Below are 19,188 nucleotides of genomic sequence, written 5' to 3'. Positions count from 1 at the left end.
TGATTGTGGATATGTATTTTTATGTGAATGTGATGTATGGTTTTAGAGTTATGAAAGTTGGGTAGAAAGTATGTTTTAACTGTATGTGTTTCTATTGTGCCATTGTCCCATTGTGTGTTTAAATGGTGATGTCTGTCCTGTTATATCCGCATGTGTATTGGTGACTTCTCTTTGTCTTGAGAGATAATTGGATTACACCTCGGGTGTCTCCAGGGCAGAGAGGAGGAAACCATGATGCATTGTGGGGATGTATTGTCTCTGTGTATCCTACAGTGATGTCACAGTCTTCATTCTGGTCCCCTAGGGGCGTGTACACCAGATGGGCTTGGTTGTTTTATACCTCCCTGTGGGCGGACCTGTATTTGCAAACAACTGTAATAAAAACCAGGCTGGGTGTGCCAGCACCTCAGACCACTGCTTGACCCTCAACACGGAGCCTTGTCTCGTTATTGGGGGGGATCCGCTGTATGCTGTTAGAGACTGATTGCCAGGAGTGTAAGCTGATTCCTGTTCGTCTGCTAGCAGCTATTCGTGAGGTTCCAGTTTGGAGTGCTATTTTGTATCCAGTTCGAAAGGTTGGTGTCCTACAGTAGCTGTGCCTGTCTCTCAGAAAGGGGCACATCGCCTAAACGGATTTTAACCCCTTGTCTGCTGAAACGGTCCGTTACAATTGGTGGCAAGCGGCGGGATCGTTCCTACAGCCAGAAGGACAGCTACAGGAGACACCATTTCTGTGGATTCTACAATTTAAGGGCAACGCATGTCCCAGTACAGCGACCCTAAAAGCACCAGGATGGAACCAGCAGTGTTATACGAGGAGGAGGACCTGGATGGCCGGGATGCATTAAGGAAAGGCATCTGGTACCAGGCCCTGGATAATGTACAATACCAGCGGGGTGAGAGTCTCCCCAGTGAAGAGCACCGGTTGCAGAAGCAAGTGGCCCTGCGGATGCCCTTCCTGGGAGAGCAGCCCCTGGAGGAATGGGTGAAGGAACTAGAGCGCCGGGTATGGCAGGAGCTATGGCTGAAGGATGCCTACCAGGCGCTTTGGTGGTATATGGCACAGTATATACCCTGGACAGCCGAACATGACAAGCCAGAGGGAGAGGAGTTTGATGGTCCTGGCTTGTTATGGGAGTCCTTTGCAGAGCCTGGCTTTGGGAGCCCTGCACAGTCCAGACTTCAGGACATTTTCTATGAGAGGCAGGCTAGGCATGAGTGGGATGACCCCCATGAGGTAGAGCAAGACCTGGCTCACCTAGCAACCCTGGAGTGGGAACTGGAGCAGGACTACCGAGATCTCTTCCACTCCATTGGGAAGGCTCAGCAGGACAGTAAGGTGACAGACCCAGATCCAGACCCATTCAGCTGGGCAGATATTGTAGAGTGTTACTGGGAAGGACCCCAGGTGGCTGGTAGAGATGGGACCGAGGTCTCTCCACCGGTCCTGCAGGGAATTGGGAGCCCAGTCTCCATTCCCCAGCGGCAGTGTGAAGTGCAGGGAGAGGAGAGCAGCGTCCTCCCTCCCCAGCGGCAGGCTGAGTTACAGGGGGCAGAGGTAGTTGTTCCTGCCCCCCAGCAGCAGAGTGATATGCCGGGAAGGCAGTGTGAAATGCAGGGAGAGGAGAGCAGCGTCCTCCCTCCCCAGCGGCAGGCTGAGTTACAGGGGGCAGAGGTAGTTGTTCCTGCCCCCCAGCAGCAGCATGATTTTTTGGGAATTGGGAGCCCAGTCTCCATTCCCCAGCGGCCGAGTGATGTGCCGGGAATTGGGAGCCCAGTCTCCATTCCGCAGCGGCAGAGTGTCCAGCAGGGAATAGAGAGCCCAGTCTCCTTTCCCCAGCAGCAGGACACTGTATTGGGAGCAGAGACAGTCGATCTCCCTCCACAGAGTATGGAAGTATGTATGAGAGAGGAGCTTGCTACCACCTCTCCCCAGCGGCGGATCCGTAATGTACAGGGAATAGAGAGCTCAGTCTCCTTTCCCCAGCGGCAGAGTGTTCTATCGGGAGAGGAGCCTGTTACCCCCTCTCCCCAGCGACAGCTTAGAGTATCCAAAGGGGAGACAGTTGGTCTCCCCCTCCGGCAGCGGAGCTGTGCAACAAAAGGGGAGACAGTCTGTCTCCAGCAGCAGAGCGGTGTAACTAAAGGGGAGACAGTCAGTCTCCAGCAACCAGGCTTCAACCAGACTACTCCTGCGGTAGTACTGGCATCAGGGCAGAGTACCGCTGGTCTCTGCCCCCTCAGCAACCCACCAAGGCAGCCTACCAGTCCCCCACACAGCCGTGGTGAGGCACCTGGACCTGGACAAGTTTTCCCCTTACTCAGGTGTAGTAACCAGTTATTGTGGGTGGGCTGTATTACTGTTTGTGTTTTGTTGGTGGGCTGCTGGACTAACAAGGGCACTGACCGGCAGGAGGTCAGATACCCTGTTAGTCTGTTTGGAAAAGGGGAGAGATGGGACGAGAGCAATCTCGCCACATTGCATTGGAGAAGCCTGGTTGCCCGCCTGCTGCCTTTGGACTATGGCCCTGGGAGATTGGGCCCTTTAAAAAAAAGGAATTCGGCCCTAACAGAGTGCATGTCACTCATTCTGGCCCTTTAAATACAGTGGGGTCATTCGGTACTTGCCCTGTGTGAGCGGTGATACCCCAGATAGCTATGCCATGACTTTAGCTCCATGGCAATTGAACTGTATGTGTGTGGTCTGAGCGCCATTCAATAATATGCGCTCAGACCTAAGCTATCTGGGGATATGTTGATTGTCTTTATTTTATGTAGTAAATGTAACCTTGTGTATTTTATTGTATTTTATGTCTTTTTGAAACCATGTGCTCAATGGAGTCTGTCTCTGTCCTGGGAGGTAATTGGATTACTTCTCCTTTGTCTCCAGGAGAGAGGGCTCTGTAAAACCGGTCTGAGCCGGAAAGCCATGCTGGCAGGGGGTTTTAAAAGATGCTTTACTAACTTTTGAACCCCTGGTCTGATTCATGCCATTTTTTAATATGTTGTTCCCCTGAATGGATTGATTGTGGATACAGTCTTGTGAAAAAATTAGGACACCCTTTGAAAGCATGTGGTTTTTTGTAACATTTTTAATAAATGGTTATTTCATCTCCGTTTCAACAATACAGAGAGATTAAAGTAATCCGACTAAACAAAGAAAACTGAAGAAAAGTCTTTTCAAGATCTTCTGTAAATGTCATTCTACAAAAATGCCTATTCTAACTGAGGAAAAAGATAGGACACCCTTGCCCCTAATAGCGAGTATTACCTCCTTTGGCTGAAATAACTGCAGTGAGACGGTTCTTGTAGCCATCTACCAGTCTTCGACATCGGTCTGAGGAAATTTTACCCCACTCCTCAATGCAGAACTTTTTCAGCTGTGAGATGTTTGAGGGGTTTCTTGCACGTACAGCCCTTTTCAAGTCACCCCACAGCATCTCAATGGGATTCAAATCTGGACTTTGACTTGGCCATTCCAGGACTCTCCATTTCTTCTTTTTCAGCCAATCTTTGGTTGATTTACTAGTATGTTTTGGGTCATTGTCATGTTGCATGGTCCAGTTCCGCTTCAGCTTTAATTTTCTAACTGATGGTCTCACATGTTCTTCAAGCACCTTCTGATACACAGTAGAATTCATCGTGGATTCTATGATGGTGAGCTGACCAGGTCCTGCTGCAGCAAAGCAGCCCCAAACCATGACACTTCCACCTCCATGCTTCACAGTTGGTATGAGGTTCTTTTCTTGGAATGCTGTGTTTGGTTTACGCCAAACATGTCCTCTGCTGTTGTGTCCAAATAATTCAATTTTGGACTCATCTGTCCAAAGAACATTATTCCAGAAGTCCTGGTCTTTGTCAACTTTATCGCTGGCAAATGTCAGTCTGGCCTCGATGTTTCTCTTGGAAAGCAAAGGTTTCCTCCTTGCACACCTCCCATGCAAGTTAAACTTGTACAGTCTCTTTCTGATTGTAGAGGCATGTACTTCTACATCAACAGTAGCCAGAGCCTGCTGTAGTTCTCGAGATGACACTTTAGGGTTTTTGGATACCTCTTTTAGCATCTTGCGGTCTGCTCTTGGGGTGAACTTGCTGGGGCGACCAGTCCTGGGCATGTTGGCAGTTGTTTTGAAAGCCCTCCACTTGTAGACTATCTTCCGGACAGTGGAATGGCTGATTTCGAAATCTTTTGAGATCTTTTTAAATCCCTTCCCAGACTCATAGGCTGCTACAATCTTTTTTCTGAAGTCCTCTGACAGCTCTTTTGCTCTCACCATGGTGCTCACTCTCACTTCAACAGTCAGGAGCACACCAAACTAAATGTCTGAGGTTTAAATAGGGCAAGCCTCATTCAACATGCAGAGTAACGATCTACTAATTATGTGCACCTGGTGTGATATACCTGTGTGAGATCTGAGCCAATTTAAGAGGGAATACATGTGAGGGTGTCCTATCTTTTTCCTCAGTTAGAATAGGCATTTTTGTAGAATGACATTTACAGAAGATCTTGAAAAGACTTTTCTTCAGTTTTCTTTGTTTAGTTGGATTACTTTAATCTCTCTGTATTGTTGAAACGGAGATGAAATAACCATTTATTAAAAATGTTACAAAAAACCACATGCTTTCAAAGGGTGTCCTAATTGTTTCACATGACTGTATGTATTTTTATGTGAATGTGATGTATGGTTTTAGAGTTATGAAAGTTGGGTAGAAAGTATGTTTTAACTGTATGTGTTTCTATTGTGCCATTGTCCCATTGTGTGTTTAAATGGTGATGTCTGTCCTGTTATATCCGCATGTGTATTGGTGACTTCTCTTTGTCTTGAGAGATAATTGGATTACGCCTCGGGTGTCTCCAGGGCAGAGAGGAGGAAACCATGATGCATTGTGGGGATGTATTGTCTCTGTGTATCCTACAGTGATGTCACAGTCTTCATTCTGGTCCCCTAGGGGCATGTACACCAGATGGGCTTGGTTGTTTTATACCTCCCTGTGGGCGGACCTGTATTTGCAAACAACTGTAATAAAAACCAGGCTGGGTGTGCCAGCACCTCAGACCACTGCTTGACCCTCAACACGGAGCCTTGTCTCGTTATTGGGGGGGATCCGCTGTATGCTGTTAGAGACTGATTGCCAGGAGTGTAAGCTGATTCCTGTTCGTCTGCTAGCAGCTATTCGTGAGGTTCCAGTTTGGAGTGCTATTTTGTATCCAGTTCGGGAGGTTGGTGTCCTACAGTAGCTGTGCCTGTCTCTCAGAAAGGGGCACATCGCCTAAACGGATTTTAACCCCTTGTCTGCTGAAACGGTCCGTTACATATACTTTCTATATAGTGCATTTGTATTGTGCAGCAGTTGTGTGCGGTTCTGCTGAGATACCGCAGCTATACAGAGGGACAAACGCTATTGGAACAACTAATTGCAACTGATGTGATATAACAATTGCCCCCCAAAAAAACTGATTGAGGCAGGAGTGTGAAATACCTAGAATATAATTTCTATATAGTGCATTTGTATTGTGCAGCAGTTGTGTGCGGTTCTGCTGAGATACCGCAGCTATACAAAGGGACAAACGCTATTGGAACAACTATTTGCAACTGGTGTGATATACCAGTTGCCCCCCAAAAAAATCTGATTGAGGCAGGGGTGTGATATACCTATAATATAATTTCTACATAGTGCATTTGTATCGTGTAGCAGTTTTGTGAGGTTCTGCTAGGATACCGCAGCTATACAGACGGACAAACGCTATTGGAACAACTAATTGCAACTGGTGTGATATACCAGTTGCCCCCCAAAAAAACTGATTGAGGCAGGGGTGTGATAAACCTATAATATACTTTCTATATAGTGCATTTGTATTGTGCAGCAGTTGTGTGCGGTTCTGCAGCGATACTGCATCTATATAGAGGGACAAACGCTATTGGAAAAACTAATTGCAACTGGTGTGATATACCAGTTGCCCCCCAAAAAAACTGATTGAGGCAGGGGTGTGATATACCTATAATATAATTTCTATATAGTGCATTTGTATTGTGTAGCAGTTGTGTGCAGTTCTGTTGAGATACCGAAGCTATACAGAGTAACAAACGCTATTGGAGCAACTAATTGCAACTGGTGTGATATACCAGTTTCCCCCCAAAAAAACTGATTGAGGAAGGGGTGTGATATACCTATAATATACTTTCTATGTAGTGCATTTGTATTGTGCAGCAGTTGTGTGTGGTTCTGCAGCGAATCTGCAGCTATATAGAGGGACAAACGCTATTGGAACAACTAATTGCAACTGGTGTGATATACCAGTTGCCCCCCAAAAAAACTGATTGAGGCAGGGGTGTGATATACCTATAATATAATTTCTATATAGTGCATTTGTATTGTGCAGCAGTTGTGTGCGGTTCTGATGCGATACCGCAGTTATACAGAGGGACAAACGCTATTGGAACAACTAATTCCAACTTGTGTGCCATACCTGTTGCTCAAAAAAAACTTATTAAGGGTTTTGCTATACCTGCTTCCAGCAAATAATCATTAAGGGGTTCTATATACCTGCTTCAATAAATACTGCTCTTCTATAGGGACTTTGTCACAGGGTCATTTTGAAAAGGACAGGCAGAGGAAGAGGCAGGCCATTCCGCAGGGGTGGTAGGGGTTGGGCAGGTTCACCAGGCCGGAGGCTAACTGGGAAGTTGGAGAAGGTGCGTGCGATTACATCAAAGGACGCACCACAGTTGGTTGAGTGGCTCACTCAGCCTTCCGCTTCTGCACCCTCTAAATCTTCTGTATCTGCACCCTCCTCACTCTCTGCTGTGTGCACCCCCACAGACACCACCACCACCATAGCCCCTCCACTCAAGTCAGAGGAATTATTTTCCCATCCATTCCCAGACCTTACCGATGCGCAGCCATTTTTGGCATAGGAAGAGGAAGTAGCAATGGCCGCCTCCCAGCAGTCTGACGACAGTACCCAGATCAGCCCAAGGACGGAGGTCCCCTCTGTTGCTGCCTACTCCGAGATATCTAATGTCAGTGGTGGTGAAGGTGACGATGATGACGTGTCGATGGATGTCATGTGGGTGCCCACAAGAGAGGAAGAGGACAGAAGTTCAGAGGGAGAGACAGAGCAGCAGATAGGGGTTAGAAGTAGGAGAAGCAGGCAGAAATCGCAGTGCACACGAGGCAAAAAGCAGACTGCAAATGTATCTGGAGCAAGCCATCCACCATGCACGGTCACATCTGGCACTCCCAGGACGCCGGCACATGGCTCCGCAGTGTGGGCTTTTTTAACGTGTCCGCTGCTGACAATAGTGTTGCCATCTGCAGCCTGTACTGTCAACGTAAGTCATGGAGGGGTCTGAAATTCACATTGTAGGTGCATTCCCACTCTGAGAGACAGAATAAAAAAATCTGTAAATCACATTGCATGATTTTTAAAGAATTTATTTGTCTTGCACTGCTGAACATAAGTATTTGAACACCTGAGAAAATCTGTGTTAATGTTTTGTATAGAAGCCTTTGTTTGCAATTACAGAGGTCAAACGTTTCCTGTAGTTCTTGACCAGGGTGACACACACTGCAACAGGGATTTTGGCCCACTCCCCCACACAGATCTCCTGTAGATCTGTCAGGTTTTGGGGTTGTCACTGTGCAACACAGAGTTTCAGCTCCCTCCATAGATGTTTGTGACGAATACTGTACTGACGTTGGATGTCAAATACGTAGGGCCAGCAAGATACGGTATGGTCACTGGTTACCAAGGCATGACGTTATGCCCTCCTGGAGGAGCCGGTAGGGTCAGCTTGATACAGTTTACACAGACACCTCCTGTCCACGCAGGCACAGAGAGGCAACAAGCTGAGAGAGCCTTTTCACTGCCCCAGTGAAACAGCGCTTTCTCAGCCCGGGTATACTGCCACCAGCTTCTCGTTTGATATAAGCCAGGTCCGCTAACAGGATTATATAGGGTGAGAAACCAACCCGCAGTAGTGTATAACTAGGCCGAAACATGCTTAGTTTGCTGGCACAAGCCTTTTAACCTGTAGCCGTCCCCTCCCCTCCGGGCCTCTGTCAGGGGTCCACTCCCCCTCTGCTGGGGCTGGCAGCAAATGAGCCCCAAAACCGATTAAGGCTCATGGCTCCAGACCAGAATGTCGCAGGGAGGTAGTTCTGGGACCCATGGATCCGCCTGGGTTCCAGCTACCAGTAGAGTCCAATCATGGTACCGTTATTTGGATTCTGTGGGGAGATATGTATATCTCCCCTCCCAGGCATCCCATCGCCAAACTATGACAACAGGCCTGTTCATCGTGGCCACAGGGACACAAATATGTATTTGGTTTATGCCTGTGATGGCCGGGAGATTCATAATTCCTTATGAATTGGAGGTTCTATAATGTCTGATAATGTTAATTGATCTGGGGAATGACCTAGAACCCCTGCAGGGAAGTTTTTCCTGTTCCATTAGCTGGGTTCCTGGCTGGCTGAATGAAGGTGAGAAATTGTAAACAAAGGTGGACTGCAAGAAGTTTTCTGCCATTTGGCAGGGCTTTGAAGCAGGGCCCCCCTGTGGAGTTCACTACTTCTGCTATCTGACAGCATATGGCTGGTGTGGGAACATGGCTGACATTGAACAACGTTCCATATGGCTCACAATGTTCTATTGGATTTAGGTCTAGAGACTGGCTAGGCCACTCCAGAAACTTGATATGCTTCTTACGGAGCCACTCCTTGGTTATCCTGGCTGTGTTCTTCGGGTCGTTGTCATGTTGGAAGACCCAGCCACGACCCATCTTCAATGCTCTCACTGAGGGAAGGAGGTTGTTGCTCAAACTCTCACAATAAATGGCTCCATTCATCCTCTCCTTAATACAGTGCAGTCGTCCTGTCCCCTTCGCAGAAAAGCACCCCCAAAGCATGATGTTACCACCCCCATGCTTCACAGTAGGGAGGGTGTTCTTGGGATGCAACTCATCATTCTTTTTCCTCCAAACACGTAGAGTGAAGTTTCTACTTTGGTCTCATCTGACCATATGACTTTCTCCCATGCCTCCTCTGGATCATTCAGATGTCATTGGCAAACTTCATACGGGCCTGGACATGTGATCACTTGAGCAGGGGAACCTTCCGTGCAATGCATGATTTGAAACCATGATGGTGTAGTGTTCTACCGACAGTGACCTTTGAAACTGTGGTCCCAGCTCTCTTCATGTCATTGACGAGCTCCTCCCTTGTAGTTCTGGGCTGATTCCTCACCTTTCTTATCATCAGTGATACCCCACGAGGGGAGATTTTGCATGGAGCCCCAGTCCGAGGGAGACTGACAGTCGTCTTAAGCCTCTTCCAGTTTCTAACAATTGCTCCAACAGTTGATCTATTTTCACCAAGCTGCTTGGCAATTTCCCCGTAGCCCTTTCCAGCCTTGTGGAGGTCCACAATTTTGTCTCTGGTGTCTTTTGACAGCTCTTTGGTCTTGCCCATGGTAGTAGTTGGCGTCTGACTGAATGTGGGGTGGACAGGTGTCTTTAAAGAATTCTTGCTGTTTCTCAGGTGTTCAAATACTTATGTTCAGCAGTGCAAGACAAATAAATTCTTTAAAAATCATACAATGTAATTTCCTGAATTGTTTTTTAAAATTCTGTCTCTCAGAGTAGGAATGCACCTACAATGTGAATTTCAGACCTCCTCCATGATTTGGGAGAACTTGCAAAATCACAGGGTGTTCAAATACTTCTGCTCCTCACTGTAAATTGTCTAGTCAACTTAAATAATGATTTATCACAATAGAGTGCGAAACATTAGAATATCCGACATGGTTCAGTGTGATAGAGATGAGCAAACCAGACAAGATTTGTTTTGTTTGAAGTTGGGGAGGAGGCACACTGTTCTGTATCTGACTGTTATGTAGGGCTGTGTTTTGTCATTTTATATGCATATGATCTGTTGCTTTTACTCTCTATTTTTCTGGGTTTCATATGCACCATGCACTTTACTTATTGATGTGCCCAGTTAACTAGATGATCGATTTGAATGTCTTTTTATAATTAGCCCACCTATTATATACATTTATTTACTACATGACCACTGTATCCTCCTATTCTTTTAATGGCTATGTCGCTGTTGTGATCGATTTTATATGACATTCCATAGAAAATTAATAAAGTTTTGTTAATCTGCACTTAGGGCACTTTCACACTAGCGTTATTCTTTTCCGGCATTGAGTTCCATCCTAGGGGCTCAATACCGGAAAAGAACTGATCAGTTTTATCCTAATGCATTCTGAATGGAGAGCAATCCGTTCAGGATGCATCAGGATGTAATCAGTTCAGTTTTTTTGCCTTTTCAGGACGGAAATAATACCACAGCATGCTGTAGTTTTATCTCCGTCCAAAATCCTGGAACACTTGCCGGAATGCCGGATCCGGCATTTTTTCCCATTGACATGCATTAATGCCGGATCCGGCTCGAGTGTTCCGGCAAAACTCAGACCGCAAAAAAATTGAAAAAGATAAATGCCGATTCCGTTTTTCCGGATGACACCAGAGAGACGGATCCAGCATTTCAATGCATTTGTCAGACAGATAAGGATCCCCAAACCAACGAGACAGATAAACAGTAAGAAAGAGAGCCTAGCACATAAATGTGAGGTTTTCAACAACATATATGCATTGTCTAAGGGGTACTCTATTTCATTATGGAGAGCCCATGGTATGCCGAGTATGCGTGCACAGTATTGTAGACCACTATGCCAAGTAGCCAAGTATGTGTGCGCAGATGATAGGTGATGTGCCTGGTACGTCAAGTGCATGTGTTTAGTATTGTAGACCAGGCAATACCTCTCTGGGTTTCTGGGAAAGATATTCAAATTAGTTTTCCTAAACCTATATGACATCAGTAGATGTTAGACATGATAATTTGCGCATATTTTACCCAGAAATCGAGATGCGAGTTGTCTAGCCTACAATAGTTGTCACATGTAAACTGGACTCCATAATAGAAATAGTACTCACCCAGAGGTTCCCCCAAGGCCTTGCAACTAGCAATGTTGTTCTCATCTGCTTTTTTTTTATTTTATTTATTTTTTATACTGATTAAGGACTTTTGTTCTTGCTGCTGTGTTGTTTTTAGGGCTCGTGCACAGCCAGTACCAAAAACCACTTTGGATTGCTATTTTAAATACGCAGACGTGAAAACAGTAGGAATTCACTGAAGTTTCGTGTGACTTCGGGTGAGAAGAACATTGGCTCCATGGAACCAATACGTTTGAATGCTGTACAGAAGCAGTATTAAAATGGAAGCATTTGAAAGAATCGTCTTCGGATCTATGATCCGAAGGTCGATTCGCTCAAGTCTAGTGACGACTATTGTAGGCTAGACAACCCTACTCTGGATTGCCAGGTAAATATATGGCAATTGTCATGTCTAATATCTGCTGGCGTCAGATAGGTTTAGGAAAGCTAATTTAAATATGTTTTCCAGAAACCCATAGGGGCATCTCTTGATCTACAATAATGCGCACATATACTCAGCGTACCAGGCCTGGCTGATATCACAGTACCTGTCTGGGTGAAAATGTGGGTATGTCCAGGTTCAGCTCTGAACCCGGACAAAAGCGTGTGTGTTACTGTGTTAGCCAACCAAAAATCTCTGAGATGTTAGTGTTAAAAAAGAGCATGATATGAATGATACCTTTTGTTGGCAAACCAGAAAATATATATTTGTAAGATTTCAGGATACAGAGGCTTCTTCACATGGTCATTCATTTGTAAACTTGCCTGATGAAAGGACCTATGTGCCCCCAAAATCTTTAAAGTGGCACTGTACTTTCATTAAACTTTTATATAGATGTTATATCAAAAATTTATATCAGTGGGGTCTGAGCACTGAGACCCCCACCGATCTCTAGAAAGAGGTGAGAGAAGCATGCTCTCTCCCTCGCTGCTCATGATGAGAGCAAGATAGGACCATAGACTTTCTACTGAGTCCGTCTCTCTTCCTGACCTGCAATGAGGAGAGAGAATGTGCTATGCAAGCACTTCTCTACCCTTGTTCTATAGATTATGGGGTCTCAACGCTCTGACCCCCACCGATCTAAACATTTGATATGTCCGTATAGCATATCAAAAGTTTAATGAAAGTACCATGTCACTTTGAAACAAAAAGCTAATGAAGCGATATAGCTATAATATATTTGTCTTTTGTAACACAAAAGCATTTATATGGATTTTTTTCAGTTTATTATTCCACGGTTCATATTTTTCTTTTAAGTTGAACCTCTCCATGCTTTATTGTTATCCCCCAGTATGCTTTCTGTGTCATGAATTTGTCTTGCTTTCCATTTGGGTTAATTGGTTTAACCCATTAGTAGTTAGTCTGCATTTGCCTTTACAATCAACTAGTCACAGGGTTCACTGTATATTCCTTTTCCTAACCAATATTTAGGAGTGACAAATCAAAATTTGATCATGCATCTCTCCTCATAGGAGACAATGTAAGATGTGTGCTTTTGCTCTGAACACAACACAAGTAATAAGGTCATTGATCTCTGTACTGGAAAGCCTCTGTTGTTTAGTTAAGGGTGGCTGGCTGACACAATGGGTCAGGTCACATAATTGAGTATTCAGAGATGTTTGCTTTCGCTGTGTCTGTTTTCAGACACTACATGAGCAAATTTTGATTCGATCATCTCTGTTTGTCTGTATGAAGTTTTCATTGTTTTTCCTGAATTTGCCATACAATGCTTATGTCCCATTGTTAGTTCTCGACCTGTTCTAGGCGATTCTATAGTCTGGAATTTTAATGTAGCATTCATTATTGTCATTACTTATTCATTTTGAATTGTACAACTTCTTCCCCTACTGCCTGTATAGTCACTGCCAAGTAACTGATATGTTGATGCAGTCCCCATACAGTGTAGATGGAATCAAGTCACAAATAATTGGCACAGAGACAGTGGATGTAGGTGGTTAGTAAAACAGCCAAAAAGAGAGTGGGGCTCCATTCACTTGTAGCAAGGCAACAATTTGTCTCTTAGTCTAAAAGTTTACATAAAATGCATTTGGAAAGCCTTCAAATTCAGACCCTTTCACTCTTTTCACATTTTATTTAGCGGCCTTGTGCTAAAATAAAACATTTTTCACCATCATTCTGCACTCAATACCCCATAATGGCAAAATGAAAACATAATGTTTGAAATCTTTTCTTATTTATTGAAAGGAAGTCTTCTTGGGTATGATGCCACAAGGTTTGCATACCTCAATTTGGGGATTTTCTCCCATTATTCTCTGTAAATCCTCTCTATCTATGTCAGGTTGAATGGGGACTGTTGATGCACACCAATTTTTAGGTCCCTGCAGAAATGTTTGATTGGGTTCATGTCAGGGCTCTGCCTTGGCCACTCAAGGACATTCATAGAGTTGTCCCTAAGCCACTCCTGGGTTGACCTGGCTGTGTACGATACAGAAAACTAATTATGCTCACCATTTGTTATCTATTGGATGTAAAAGTAATAGGTGGTAGGAGATGTCCTGAGCCAGAAACGGATTTGAAATCTCCACCACGCTCTAAAAACTTTACTTCTTTATTGCCAAATACATGAAAACATCTTGTACACAAATTAAAAACCAAACCTACGTTTTTTATACATAGTATGACATGTCCTTAATCATGGCATGATTGTAGAAGTCATATAATTTCCAAAACGCGTAGTTATAGTGTGTACAATCTGTGTACAAGATGTTTTTTTATGGCTTTGTCAATAAAGACGTGACATTTGTAAAGGGTCCTGGATATTTTATGTCTTGGCTGTGTGCTTCGTGTCATTGTTTTGTTGGAAGTTGAACCTTCAGCCCAGTATAAAGTCCAAAGCACTCTGGATTAAGAATATCCCTGTACTTTGTTCCATTTAGCTTTCCCTCATCCCTGACCAGTCTCCTTGTCCAAGCCACTGAAAAGTACCTCACAGTTGCCACCACCATTGTATAGCTCCATTGTAAGGATGGTGTTGGGCAGGTGATGAGCATTGCCTAGTTTCCTTCAGACATAGTGCGTAGAATTGAGGCCGAAAATTTCAATCTTGGTTTCATCAGACCAGAGAATCTTAATTCTCAGTGTCTGTCAGTCCTTTGGGTGCTTTTTTGCAAACTCCAGGCGAGCTTTATGTATTTTACTGAGGAGAGGCTACTTTCTGGCCACTGCATAAAGCCGAGATTGATAGAATGCTGCAGTGATTGTTGACCTTCTGGAGGTTTCTCCCATCTGCAGACAGGATCTTTGAGTTCTTGGTCACCTCTCTTACCAAGGACCTTCTCCACTGATTACTTAGTTTGATGGGGCGGCCAGCTCTAGGTACAGTCCTGTTTTTCAAAACTTCTTCTATTTTAGAATTATGGAGGCCACTGTGCTCTTGGGAATTTTCAGTGCAGGAGAAATGTTTTTGCATTCTCCTACAGATCTCTGCCTGTATACAATCCTTTCTCTGAACTCTACAGGCAGTTCTTTCCTTCTCATGGCGCTTATTTTTACTCTGATATGCATGCCAGCTGTGAGACCTTATATAGATAGGATTGTGTCTTTCCAAATCATGTTCAATCAACTTAATTTACCACAGATGGACCAAGGTATAAAAACATCTCAATGATGATCAAGAGAAATGGGAGCAAAGGGTCTCAATACTTACATCCATGCTAAATTTTTGTATTTCCTTTTTAATAAATTAGCAAAAATTTCTAACATTATTTCACTTTCTCATTTTGCGGTATTCAGTGCAGAATCATGTGAGAAAATGTGATTATTTTATTTTAGCACAAGACCACAACATAACAAAATGTAAAAAAGGAAAGGGTCTGAATGCACTGTAGTCTAACTCACAATTTTGAGATTCAGGGGTAAAGTCTCCTTAATAGTGATGGACGAACATCTGCCGGGATGGTTCGCGAACACGATCGTGCGAATGCAATCAAATGTTCGTGAACCGCAAGTTTGCGGCGGGTCCCATTCATTTTAATGGCAGGCGAACCTGAAAAACCTTCAGCTCATATTTGCAGCCAAGAAATAATTACTAGAAGTGCACAAATAGTCCCACAACATGGACAGTGACATACCAGATGTACTGTAGTATTCGAATTTGCGATCTCCATTCATTATTTTTTTCAATGCGAAATATCGGCAATATAAATTTTGCGGACGCCCATGCGCAAATGCACTATACAGTACCCAAATGCACTATAAAGAAAGTATATTGGTATATAACACCCCGCTTCAATCAGTTTTTTGGGGGGATGACTGGTATATCACACCAGTAGAAATTATTTGTTCCAATACTGCTTGTCCCTCTATATACCTGCAGTATCGCAGCAGAACCGCACACAACTGCCGCACAATACAAATGCACTATAATATACTTTCTAACATAGAAAGTATATTATAACATTGTACAAGGAAGGCAATCTATTAGAATATACATAAACATAGAACGTAACCTTTAATAATTTTACTATGAGGGTCCATTCACACATCCGTAAGTGTTTTGCGGATGCGCAAAACACGGACACCGGCACTATAATAGAAAATGCCTAATCTTGTCTGCAATTGCGGACAAGAATAGGACATGTTCTATTTTTTTGCAGAAACTGAAGCACAGATGCGGAAGTGCGGATACGCAAATGAGGATGTGGATACGCAAATGCTGATGCGGACAGCACATTCCAGCCCCATTGAAAATGAATGGGTCTGCACCCGTTCCGCAAAATTGCGGAACGGATGCGGACCCATTTTGCGGACGTGTGAATGGAAAAGATATCCCTCAAAATGAAAATAAATTACATTTTTAAAGTTAAGCAAAAAGCATATATGTGGTAGGCATTAATAAGTGCTCAGCGGCACTAAATCAGAAACCATATGTCCTACCACAATCCGGGGGGTTCCAGTGCACAAAACATCTATCCCTGGGTTAGATGATAATGTGGTATTGAAGGACAGGGTGGGCAAAAAACTGTCCCTGATATTGCCCTACAGGGGGTGCTATTCTGGCCCTGATAGCCTAACCACAGACCACCCGGCCTGATAAGAGCGACTCCGTCCGGAACCTTACCCTATATAAAAATGGCCCTAGTAAGCCCCTAGACCCTAGGCCCCTGACTTCCAGGTGATCACTATATAGATCTATGTGTATTTGACTCATTATAAAAGTATATTATGAGTATATTACACCCCTCTGTGTATCACACATATCGATAGCACACCTATACCAGTCCTTAAAATGACTTTTGTGGCCCTATTAGCTAGCGTTTGGTGTCCCTAACAGCCTGTCCCTGCTCCACACAGCAACCTCTCCCTACACTGGCAAAACACTGAATGTAAAATGGCAGCCAGATCAGATTTATTTATAAGGTAGGAGGTATGTCCATGTGCTGAAATGTCTCAATTGGCTGTCCTATACCACCTGATGTATGTGTCATGGGTCAAAGTTCTTCACAATGTAAAAGAATATGGCGGGCACAAATTTCTCCATATGTTTGCATGTTCGGCGAATAGCGAACACACAAAGTTCGCCGCGAACCGCAAGGCCATCTCTACTCCTTAAGACTTGCTCAATTCATACTAGTATTGTGCAGAGTCTCTCTAAGACTTTTTTATGTTCCAGGCTCTCACCACTATCTCCTCCTACTGTATCAGTCACTGTGTAGCTTTTGTTGCCACATGGATTGCCATGAAAATTGGCCAAACAAACTATATCCCCATACTCAGGGTATCAAAGCACAGATCAGACAGCTCACAATACTCAAATTACGTTGCGCGGGAAGGGGCAGTCCCCATCAAACAATTCAAGAAGTAATCCCAGCAGACGTGCTGATTTTTCAATCCATGATATTCTTTTATTCCATGTAATGAAATGTTTTTTACAGGACGCGTTTCGGCCCGTCCAGCCTTCCTCAAAATTTCATTACATGGAATAAAAAAAATATCATGGATTGCTATGCCAGAGCTGAATACTAGAATCTGAAGGCAGATGTGTATAGTGAATTTATGTCTTTTTGCTCCATTACACCACCTTTATGTTTATATAGTGTTTGAATGAAGATCAAATATTGATATTTTACAAAAGTTTATATATTTAAAAAAAATTACAAGGGGTGTTCTTAATTGTATTTTTACTTTTCTTCATTATTGTATGTGCAGAATATTAAGTTTCCACAGTCGTATGAATTAGAATAAATGTTCCCATCCAGTTCATAAGCTCTTGTTGTTGAGAAATAGACCAGTGCTGTCAAAACTGACAAGACTGCTTTGCGTCTAGCTATCTTTAAATCCCTCATTACAAATTTATGAGTTGTAACTGTGACTAAACTATGACTAGACTTTCTGCTGTCTTGGTTGTTTTATGCTCACTGTAGTCTCACATTTTAACATCTAAAGTTTTACGTTTTCTTAACCCTAAAAAGACAATTTTCAGCCTTTTATTAAGATGGCCATACACGTTAGATACAAGTTGTTTGATGGTTCAACAGAAGTTGAAGAAACAAACATCTGGTGAACATTTGTTTCGCAGACACGGACATACACATTTTAATCCATATTGACAGTTACAGTTGTTCAAACCGGCCATAAGTGTTCAATGATATCAGACATTCAGGAAACATTCTTTCAAAGAAAGATAGTTCATTCACGATCTTTCTTTGAACGATAGGTCTTTCATCCGACTATTGGACAAGAATATTAAACACAGCCGGCTTCTTTTCAAACAATAACGGTCTGTCAGCTAAAACGATCATTCAATGTAAAATTTCAACCAACGAAAGTTTGCTCAGGTTGAAATCGTCCATTTTTATCCATTTTAGACCAGGAGCGTAGGTATAGGGGGTGCAGAGATAGCAGTCGCTACCAGGCCCAGGACCCTGAGGGGGCCCAAATACCCTTGTGCTGCATAAGGAGACATCGGTATTATAGAAAGTGCTTAAAGGGGTTGGCCACTCTGCATGTATTTTCTACTACTGTGTGGGAGGCAGGAAAAAAGTACTTTTCCTAATATATGTCTTTAAGTAGATCTGCCTGTTTTTTCTACAATCTGATAACACGCCCCCTGAGCCCCGCTCTGCCGTGCAGCCAGTTCGTCCATGGCTGCACGCGACATGGAGAAGCTCCGTCCATGCCTGCAGAGTAAGTGCGCCCCCCCCCCTCCCTCCCCAGTATTAATCATTGGTGGCAGTGGCCACAGGGTCCCCTTCCCCCATCATTGGTGGCAATGGTCAGTTCCGATTGGAGTCCCAGCAGTGTAATGCTGGGGCTCCGATCGGTTACCGTGGCAGCCAGGACGCTACTGAAGTGCTGGCTGCCATGGTATGTTAGTGAGCAGCATTATACTCACGTGCGCCGTGGCCGCCGGGCGCTCCTTCTTCTCATAGGTCTGTGCGGCGCATTTCTAATGCTATAAGCATTAGCAATGCGCCACACAGACAGAAGAAAGAGCGCCCGGCGGCCACGGCGCACGTGAGTATATTTCTGCTCACTAACATACCATGGCAGCCAGCACTTCAGTAGCGTCCTGGCTGCCATGGTAACCGATCAAAGCCCCAGCATTACAATGCTGGGACTCCGATCGGAACTGACCACTGCCACCAATGATGGGGGGGGGGGGGACCCTGTGGCCACTGCCACCAATGATTAATACTAGGGGGGTTGAGTTACCAGAGGGGGCTGATAAGAGGGAGAGGCTGGGGGGCTGATCAGAGGCTGGGGGGCTGATCAGAGGCTGGGGGCACATGAGAGGCTGGGGGGCTGATGAGAGGCTGGGGGGCACATGAGAGGCTGGGGGGCACATGAGAGGCTGGGGGGCGCATGAGAGGCTGGGGGCTGATGAGAGGCTGGGGGCTGATGAGAGGCTGGGGGCACATGAGAGGCTGGGGGCGCATGAGAGGCTGGGGGGCACATGAGAGGCTGGGGGCCACTTGAGAGGCTGGGGGTCACATGAGAGGCTGAGGGGCACATGAGAGGCTGGGGGGCACATGAGAGGCTGGGGGGCTGATGAGAAGCTGGTGGGCTGATGAAAGGCTGGGGGCTGATGAAAGGCTGCGGGCTGATGAGAGGCTGGGGGGCTGATGAGAGGCTGGGGGCTGATGAGAGGCTGGGGGCTGATGAGAGGCTGGGGGGCTGATGAGAGGCTGGGGGCTGATGAGAGGCTGGGGGGCTGATGAGAGG

Source organism: Bufo bufo, chromosome 3 (assembly GCF_905171765.1).
Source record: "Bufo bufo chromosome 3, aBufBuf1.1, whole genome shotgun sequence".
Classification (NCBI taxonomy): Eukaryota; Metazoa; Chordata; class Amphibia; order Anura; family Bufonidae; genus Bufo; species Bufo bufo.
Note: the sequence above shows the minus strand (reverse complement) of the source record.